The sequence below is a fragment of the Haliaeetus leucocephalus genome, unplaced genomic scaffold (genome assembly GCF_000737465.1).
Source record: "Haliaeetus leucocephalus isolate CR32 unplaced genomic scaffold, Haliaeetus_leucocephalus-4.0 Scaffold159, whole genome shotgun sequence".
Lineage (NCBI taxonomy): Eukaryota > Metazoa > Chordata > Aves > Accipitriformes > Accipitridae > Haliaeetus > Haliaeetus leucocephalus.
The window spans coordinates 1,229,556-1,238,453 of record NW_010972595.1 but is presented as its reverse complement, the minus strand read 5'-3'; the positions used below and the strand labels follow the sequence as shown (position 1 = coordinate 1,238,453).

The following is an 8,898-nucleotide window of genomic DNA, read 5'->3' as shown; positions in this document are numbered from 1 at the left end:
CAAATTTATTAGCAAGCGATAAGAGAGCAAAACAGCGCTGGGCGGCCGGGGAGGCAATGCTCTGCCACAGGCCCGCAACTTTATGTTACCGTTACATTCCTTATATACATTTCATGTACCCCCTTTCTTGTAAGTCTCCGCCTTGTCCTGCTTCTTCTTTCCTCATTTGTGCAGGTCTGTTACTATGTAGATTCGGTAAATTTTCTCAAGGATGAGTATCCTTTGATGTAGAATGTCTTTTGATGTGGAGAAATACAGTCTTTGTTAATTGCAGCTGTTGTCCTTCCTCTCCTTATCTAGTAAGTTATAGCCATTGCTTTTCTCCCCCTTATCTAGTAAGTTATAGCCATTGCTTTCCTCCCGTGACCTTCACGCATCACTTAAGCAAGTTTTTGTTATTTACACAAGGCATATGTTAACTCTCAATATGTCTCTTCACCCTTCTCGATTTCATGAACAAAGTTAACCCGTTCATTACAATCCCCCCTTTTCTATTTTATCCTGATTTTGTTCATTAAATCGATCCAATGCTTCCTTTGCCCGCCCGAGGATAGGAGTAATTCCTCCATCTCCGATCTGTTCATATTGCTTTCGTAGCAGCATTAAATGTGCAGCTTCTAAGCGCCCTTTAACAACAGCGATCAACTTATTAAAAATGCATGGCCCAAAAGTCAAAAATAAGATCAACAAAATAAGAGGTCCTGCAATAGTTGACAATAGGGTGGTTAACCAGGGTGAATAATTAAACATGGACTCATACCAGTTCTGTTGTACTTCCCAGTCTTTTTTCCGTTTTTCTAACCCCTCCCGTAGCTTGGCCATTGTATCTCTAACTACTCCAGTATGGTCAACATATACACAACACTCCTCCCGTAGGGCTGCACATAACCCCCCCTGCTGCATGAACATTAAGTCCAAGCCCCGTCTGTTTTGCAATACTACTTCTGATAAAGACCTAACAGACTGTTCTAGGGCTGTCATGGCCTCTTCTATCCTAGCCAAATCCTCGTCGACCGCTACCCTTAGGGATTGAAATTTTTGATTTTGTTGTACGAGGGAGGTTATTCCTGTACCAGCTCCAGCAGCTCCGACTGCCATGAGGGTTGCCACCATGAGGGCTGTAAAGGGCTCACGTTTCTGTATGTGATGGGCCTGAGTAGTTTGATAGTCATAAATGAAACTTTTGGGATGGTAAATAAGCCTAGGTATCACAGCTACTTGTATACAATATTCAGCTGTCCAATTAAAGACCTTTAGGGATATACAAGGTGTAACCCCAGTTTGGGAGCAAATCCACTTAGTATTATCTGCAGGAATTAACCACTCAGCTGTTATTTCTCCTGATTTGCGAGTTGTGTTACACAGGTGTCGTTTGTCCTTTGGGACATTTCCGATACACTTTCCTTTTCCCGATACTTGGGACATTGTTATCCCTTGCTTACGTCCAGATTCTTTATTCCACATGCACTGAGCTGGATTTGTTCCGTTGGACTTTTTAAATCTACTGTCCACCCCAATAGCTTCATAAAAGGGCGGTCGAATGTCGTAACACAACCAACAATGCTCAGTTATATTAGGGTGGGTGGCATTCAGTACCTGATAACTGGCTTGGAGCATATCCCACAATGGGTTGATTCTTGTTGATACGCCCGAGATATTGTTTTCAGCGATGTTTATGTTAGGGAGGATAGTAGCAGTCTGTACAATACTGTTACTATCATCTTCCTCTGCTACAACCGAATTTGGTCCTACACCAGAGGGTTCATTTGGCACCAGCTCTTTCCTTATCATAATTATTCCCCCTGAATCTGCACCTGGTTCCCAAAGTCTGACTCCCCATGTTTTCCCTGTTAACCAAGCAGGATCTTTCGGGTTGGTTACATTAATATAAATATATGGGCAATTTCCACTCCATGGTCCTGTTTGGCTTCCATCCCAACCATGTGAAGCAGGTGTACATCCGTGAGGCCCCCATCCTACGGATAGGAATTTATCTGGACCTCCCCCAGGAATCCAATCAGAAGCTATAGTTTCGCAACCCCAATAAGCACAATAGTAAGAGTCAGGATGGTTGTAATACCCCTTTCCAGGGTTAGAACTGGGACAAAAGTAAAAGCCTAAGTTATGTAGACATGGGTTCCTGGGTACGATTTGACATAAGGATTGATTAAAGCTTGGGGCCCCAGCAGCAATTACTTGCTGTAGTATCTTTTGATCCTCCCACCTATAGAGCGTCCATTTGTAAGGTTGGTGGGGGTTCCCTTTGCCTTGGGTTGTCCCTATTAGCATTAGGAACAGTCCTATCATCCAAGTGCTTAATCTCGAGTTTGAGAAAAGTGGTGTCTCTTTACCTTTGCGACAGGTATTCCGAGGGTGCTGATAATCATTTTGATTTTTGTCTTCATCCCTGGTGAGAGATGGGAGACTTTGGGGAAGCTCTGAGGACTTTTTGTTTGGGAGCAATAAGTCAAGAGGCTCCATGAGCCTTCTCTGGAGGTAGTTCATCAACCTTAATCCCCACAGCAGTACGTCTCTGCCCTCTTCTCTGCCTACTCTGTTGCTTAGAGCAGCGAGGTGTACCATCTTCTCGGCAGCAGTCGTATTCTTCAGGGGAACCTCCTTTATATTTACTTTGCTTTGACTTATATGCGTCCCAGTTTGTATCCTTCACTTCCCAAGCTCCCCACCCCACTCTGACCACTGTTCGTCTGCGGGATACTTGTATTATTTCAGCCTTCGTTGGGCATAACTCATTTGCATAAAGACAACACCTCTCAGGGTTTATGCCTTTAGCAAAAATATCCCACCATTCTTTGGGGTCTTTTATAATTTTCCCAGTTGATACTCCCACACGTAATGTTTGCTAAATTAATTCCTGTTCGTAATTATAACATTCGTGGCAAATGTCACTAGGGGAATACCCATAGGAGCAATGTGTCCACCACTTTTCTCTACAAAGTTTACACCTGTAACATACAAAGATAACATATACAGTGAGGATTTTTTACAAAAGACGGTCTCACTCCTCCACTTTTCTTCGGAACTTGATTTTCAAGCTGTTAGGGTCTCTGGTTGCCTCCCAATGAGAATTCCGAATTGGTCCTTTGATCTTGTTTGCATGAGTCCATCCTCGTTCTGCAGTCCGGACAGCAGTTTCTGTGGTAAGTAAAACAAGAAAGGGCCCCTCCCACCTAGGAGTGAGAGAGGATTCTTTCCAGGCTCTGATTAATACCATATCACCTGGCTTCACTGAATGTATGGATATATCTAGGGGTGGCCTCTGTACCACCATTCCCTTCTTTCGCAATCTCTCTCTCCTTTTCATTATCTGAACAATATAAGGGTTAATACTATCTTCATCTAAAGTAGGATAATTGGCTGGGCATTCCATATCATAGGGCATGCCATATAACATTTCAAATGGGGAAATTCCAGTATCCGCTCGGGGCTGAGTCCGAATATTTAATAAAGCAATTGGCAAACATTTTACCCAGGACATTTTGGTTTCTATCATTAACTTAGTTAGTTGCTTCTTTATTTCTCCATTCATTCGTTCTACTTTCCCGGAGCTTTGGGGATGCCACAGGGTATGGAACTCCCACTTAGTTCCAAAGGGGGCTAGAGCTTCTTTTACTACTTTGGAAACGAAATGTGGGCCTCTATCTGAATCAATAGTTTCAATATTTCCATATCGCGGTATGATATGCTCTAAAAGTATTTTTACCACTGTATTGGCAGTTGCCCTAGCAGTAGGGAACGCCTTGACGTAATGAGTGAGGTGGTCTACCAATACAAGTAAGTGTTTATATCGCCCTATAAAATCAATCTGTATTTTGGCGAATGGTCGGTGTGCCAATTCCCGTCCCCCTTGTACTTTTTCTCTAAGATGCTGCTTATTGATCCTCTGTCACATTAGGCACCCTTGTACAATTCCCTTGGCTACCTTATAAACCCCAATACACATGTATTTCATTGCGAATTGATCAACCAACGCTTGGACACCCCAATGAGTCTTTGAGTGCATACCTCTCATTATTTTCCATGTTAGTGCTTTTGGTAACACCTGTCTCCCATCGGGTAGTTCCCAATTACCCTCCTTTTCCACTACTCCCATTTCCTTCAATTTATCCATTTCTGGTTTACTAAACTGTGGGCTTAGGATTCTTGCCGGAGTTTCACCTGCCAGCGGGGCGGTGGTCACAGCAAGTAGTGCTGCCGCCTTGGCCTCTTGATCAGCAAGATTATTCCCTCGAATTTCAGGGGTTGTTCCTCTTTGGTGTCCCTTAACATGTACCACAGCTATTCGCTTGGGCCCTCTTATTGCTTGTAGAATTTTGACAATCAGTTCCTCATGAACCAAACCCTTTCCTTGAGAATTAATAAGTCCTCGTTCCTCCCAAATTTTCCCAAAAGTATGTACCACTCCATACGCACATTTTGAATCCGCGTACACAGTTCCTTCTTTGTCCTTTAAAAGTTCCAATGCCCTAAGTACTGCGTATAACTCACATGCCTGCGCCGACCAACTAGGACTGAGGGGTCCGGATTCCTTTACTTCTAGGCTCCCCCCATCCACAGTTGCATATCCTGACTTCCTTTTCCCTGCTATTACTCAAGATGACCTATCAGCGAATAACTTTTCTCCCTCTCCCAATTCTACCTCTTCCAGATCTAGCCTAATTTTTGTTTGTTCTTCAATGGTCTGAAGGCAATTATGTGTTAACTCTTCTTCAGGACCCCCATACAAAAATTGCGCCGGATTTTGCAAATTCGTTGTTCCGATCTCCAATTTAGGGGAATGGATTAGGATCCCCTCATATTTTAAAAGCCTAGCATCGGTGATCCATTTTTCAGCTTTTTGTTGGAGAACCCCTCGAATATTATGAGGGGAGAACACCCTTAATTCACTTCCAAACGTTACCTTATTCGCTTCTTCCACTATCAGGGCTACAGCAACAACTGCCTGTAAACAGGTGGGCCACCCTCTACTGACGGGGTCCAATAATTTGGAAATGTACCCTATGGGTTTCTTTTTTCCTGCCCACTCCTGGGTCAAAACCCCGTATGCTGTCCCCTCCTCAGTGGCCACAAATAAATAAAAGGGTCTCTTCACATCAGGCAGACTCAAGACAGGGGCGTTAACTAGATCGGCCTTGAGACCCTCTAATCTTTCTTCATCCTCTTGAGTCCACTTAAGCAATCCATCCATAGTTAACTTTTGATACAAAAATCGCACTTTCGCACTAAAGTTCTCGATCCACTGCCTGCAATACCCAAATAGCCCCAACAATTGTCTAATCTGTCGTTTACTCTTCGGGGCTTTCAGTGATAAAATCCCATTTACTCGTTCAGGGTCTAACTTCTTAGTCCCCTTGCTTATCCAGTGTCCTAAATATTTTACCTCCTCTTCCACAAACTGTAGTTTTGACCATGATATCTTGAGGCCTTGAAGGCTCAAAAAATTTAACAACCGTATGCTTTCTTTTCTGACTGTCTCTTGATTCTCTCCTGCCAACAATAAGTCATCCACATACTGTATTAGCACGACCCCATCTTGCAACCGGTATTCCCGTAGAATCCGTTCTAGGGCTTGTCCAAATAAGTTTGGGGATTCCGTGAACCCTTGGGGAAGTACAGTCCACCTTAACTGCTGTTTCCTATGAGTGTCTGGGTCTTCCCACTCAAAGGCAAAATAATCTCTACATTCCTCCTTAAGAGGGCATGACCAGAATGCATCTTTAAGATTTATTACACTATACCATTGGTTTTCGGGCCCCAATTGACTCAACAGGGTGTGTGGGTTTGCCACTACCGGGAACCGGCTGACAGTCCGTTTATTGATTTCTCTTAGGTCATGCACCAGCTGATAACTACCATCGGATTTTTTTACTGGTAAAATCGGGGTATTAAAAGGGGACATGCAGGGTTCGAGTACCCCCTTTCCCAATAGTCTTTCAATCTCAGGTTTTAGTCCCCTTCTCCCTTCATTAGATAAGGGATATTGTTTAACTCTCACTGGAATCTCTGGGTTCTTAATAACCACTTCAAACGGTTCAATATCCAGTTTTCCAACTGTTTCGGGGGTATACCACACTTCGGGGTTAATTTGCTTCTCGTCCACCTCTGTAAGGGGACAAAGCCTGATTTTCAACTCTTCTTTTTCCACATCCACCCGAATCCCCATTTCTACGATTAAATCCCTACCTAATAAGTTATATTCCGCTTCAGGTACCAACAACAGCGTTCCGATTCCGTATCTGCAACTTGATTCCACCACCACATCTTTTATAACGGGGACCCTAAAAGGTTCCCCTTTTGCTCCAATTACATTAACTTTATCCTCAGATATTTTACATCCCGGAGGTAATGATTGTACCGTAGACCTTTCGGCCCCGGTATCTACAAGAAAGGTCACCTCCTGACGCTGAGGACCCACTTTTAAAGTTATCAAGGGCTCTTTCTTACCGGGGGTCCTCAGCACATAGAGCCCCTGACCCCGCTAATCCTCCCGAAACACTTTTTCATCCTGAATCCTTTTTCTACATTCTCTCTTCATGTGTCCTTTTTTCCCGCAATAAAAACATTCCACGGCTTTATCTCCTCTCCCCCCGATTCTTTCCTTATCCCCCCCACCAGGCCGACCGGGTCTCATTATCACACCTTTCTGTCCCTCTCTTACCGCTGCAACCAGCAGCCTAGTCTGTCGCTTTTCCGTTTCCTCTTCTCGCCTCACATACACTTTCTGAGCTTCTCTAAGTAATTCATCCAACCCCCGCTCCTGCCAGTCCTCAATTTTCTCCAACTTCTTCCTAATATCTCCCCACGACTTGGCCACGAACTGAGTTTTCAGCAACGCTTGTCCTACAGGAGTGGCAGGGTCCACCCCAGAATATAGCTGGAAACTTTTCCTTAACCTCTCAAGCCATTCCGTTGGGGTCTCATCTTTCTTTTGCTGTTCACGAAAGGCTTTATTAATATTCTGTCCTCGGGGAACAGATTCCCGTATCCCCTGAATTATAATTGTTCTCAAGTCTGACATATTATTCCTATGAGCCGGATCCTGATTATTCCAGTTTGGCCGATTTAAGGGCCATTTTTGATCCGCCGCCGGACCAGCCTGATGCTGCTGGTCCCACACTCTCATCCCAGCCCCTCTAATCATGTCTCTTTCCTGTACGGTAAATAATATGCCCAGGATAGACTGTAATTCATCCCATGTGTACAAATTTGGTCCCAAGAATTGATCCAACCTTTCGGCTACCCCCAGGGGATCATCTAACAGATTCCCCATTTCCTTCTTAAATTCCCTTACATCCCCTGTATTAAGGGGGACTGCCACATACCCCGTTCCCGGTCCTTCCTGTCCATCCCCACCAGGCACCAACATTTCCCGAAGAGGAAACAATCTTTCCTTTCCTTGCATTATTCTATTACGTGCAGACCTTCTGGGAGGGGGTGCCGGGATTGGGGAATCAGGTTCCGAATCTGACCCCCCCCGGGCCTGGGCTATTTCCTGGCCTTGGGGTGGGTCCTGAGGCGGAAGGGCCTGAGGGGCATAGGGAGGGGGCCAAAGGGGGTCCTCATCATTTTTTCGAGGTTTATCTGATCTGTTTTCCCTTAAGGCAAAGAGGAATGACGGCTCCCAAGATTGGGGAATCCATAAGGCAGCATATTCACTCTCCTCTGGGCTGGCTGGTGGTCTTTTATTGTTTACCCATATATTTAATTGTTGACACACCCAATCCTCAGAGGACCCAAACACGGGCCAAAGTACATGAGGATTGCTGAGAGGTCTCCCACCCCAAATCTCAATACAATAATTAATCATCTTTTCCTTAGACTTATCCTTTCTCTTTGGTGAACTGTCCCAATATCTTATCATCAGGCCTAGGGGACTATCTGGGGGTATGTCTGGTAACTTATCTTTCTTCCCCATTCTCATGGGTCCAGAGGGCTTGCTTTTCCTCTGTCCCATCTTCCGAGGTGCCCTTATCCACACACACACTCACTTCCCCTCGGTCGTGACTCGCTCCCTCACGGGCTACGAGAACTGCACTACTGGAGGGTCCGCACTCGCGTGATCTCAGAGAGACCTCTCACACAGTCGCACCTCGGGATAACCACCCCAACCAAACGGCTCACACTTTATATACTCACCCGCTCCTGGGTCTTCGCTTGGTCTTCGTGCACAAAATTTAAGGGGTCCTGCAGGTTCTTTTGCTCAGTTGTCGTAATTTAAAGGGGTTCGCGGGTCCAGGGTGTGGCGACGACACCTCCTCAAGACGGGGCTATCCAAGGATAGGGCGCCTCCCCGCTTGCGAGGGTCCGCACCAGAGAACCTGGATCCGAGTCACGGCACCAAGTTTGTTATAAACGCTTGTGACAAATTGGAGGAGCCAATTTGTATTGACAAAAAAATCAAATTTATTAGCAAGCGATAAGAGAGCAAAACAGCGCTGGGCGGCCGGGGAGGCAATGCTCCACCACAGGCCCGCAACTTTATGTTACCGTTACATTCCTTATATACATTTCATGTACCCCTTTCTTGTAAGTCTCCGCCTTGTCCTGCTTCTTCTTTCTTCACTTGTGCAGGTCTGTTACTATGTAGATTCGGTAAATTTTCTCAAGGATGAGTATCCTTTGATGTAGAATGTCTTTTGATGTGGAGAAATACAGTCTTGGTTAATTGCAGCTGTTGTCCTTCCTCTCCTTATCTAGTAAGTTATAGCCATTGCTTTTTTTCCCCCTTATCTAGTAAGTTATAGCCATTGCTTTCCTCCCGTGACCCGTGACCTTCACGCATCACTTAAGCAAGTTTTTGTTATTTACACAAGGCATATGTTAACTCTCAATATGTCTCTTCACCCTTCTCGATTTCATGAACAAAGTTAACCTGTT

At 44.9% G+C, this 8,898-nt stretch overlaps 1 protein-coding gene across 8 annotated transcripts in view; it reads left to right on the top strand.

The window, feature by feature from the left end:
* The window catches only part of POMGNT2 (protein O-linked mannose N-acetylglucosaminyltransferase 2 (beta 1,4-)), a 40,682-nt gene that overhangs the window by 19,919 nt on the left and 11,865 nt on the right, over positions 1-8,898 (top strand). The window lies entirely within an intron of this gene.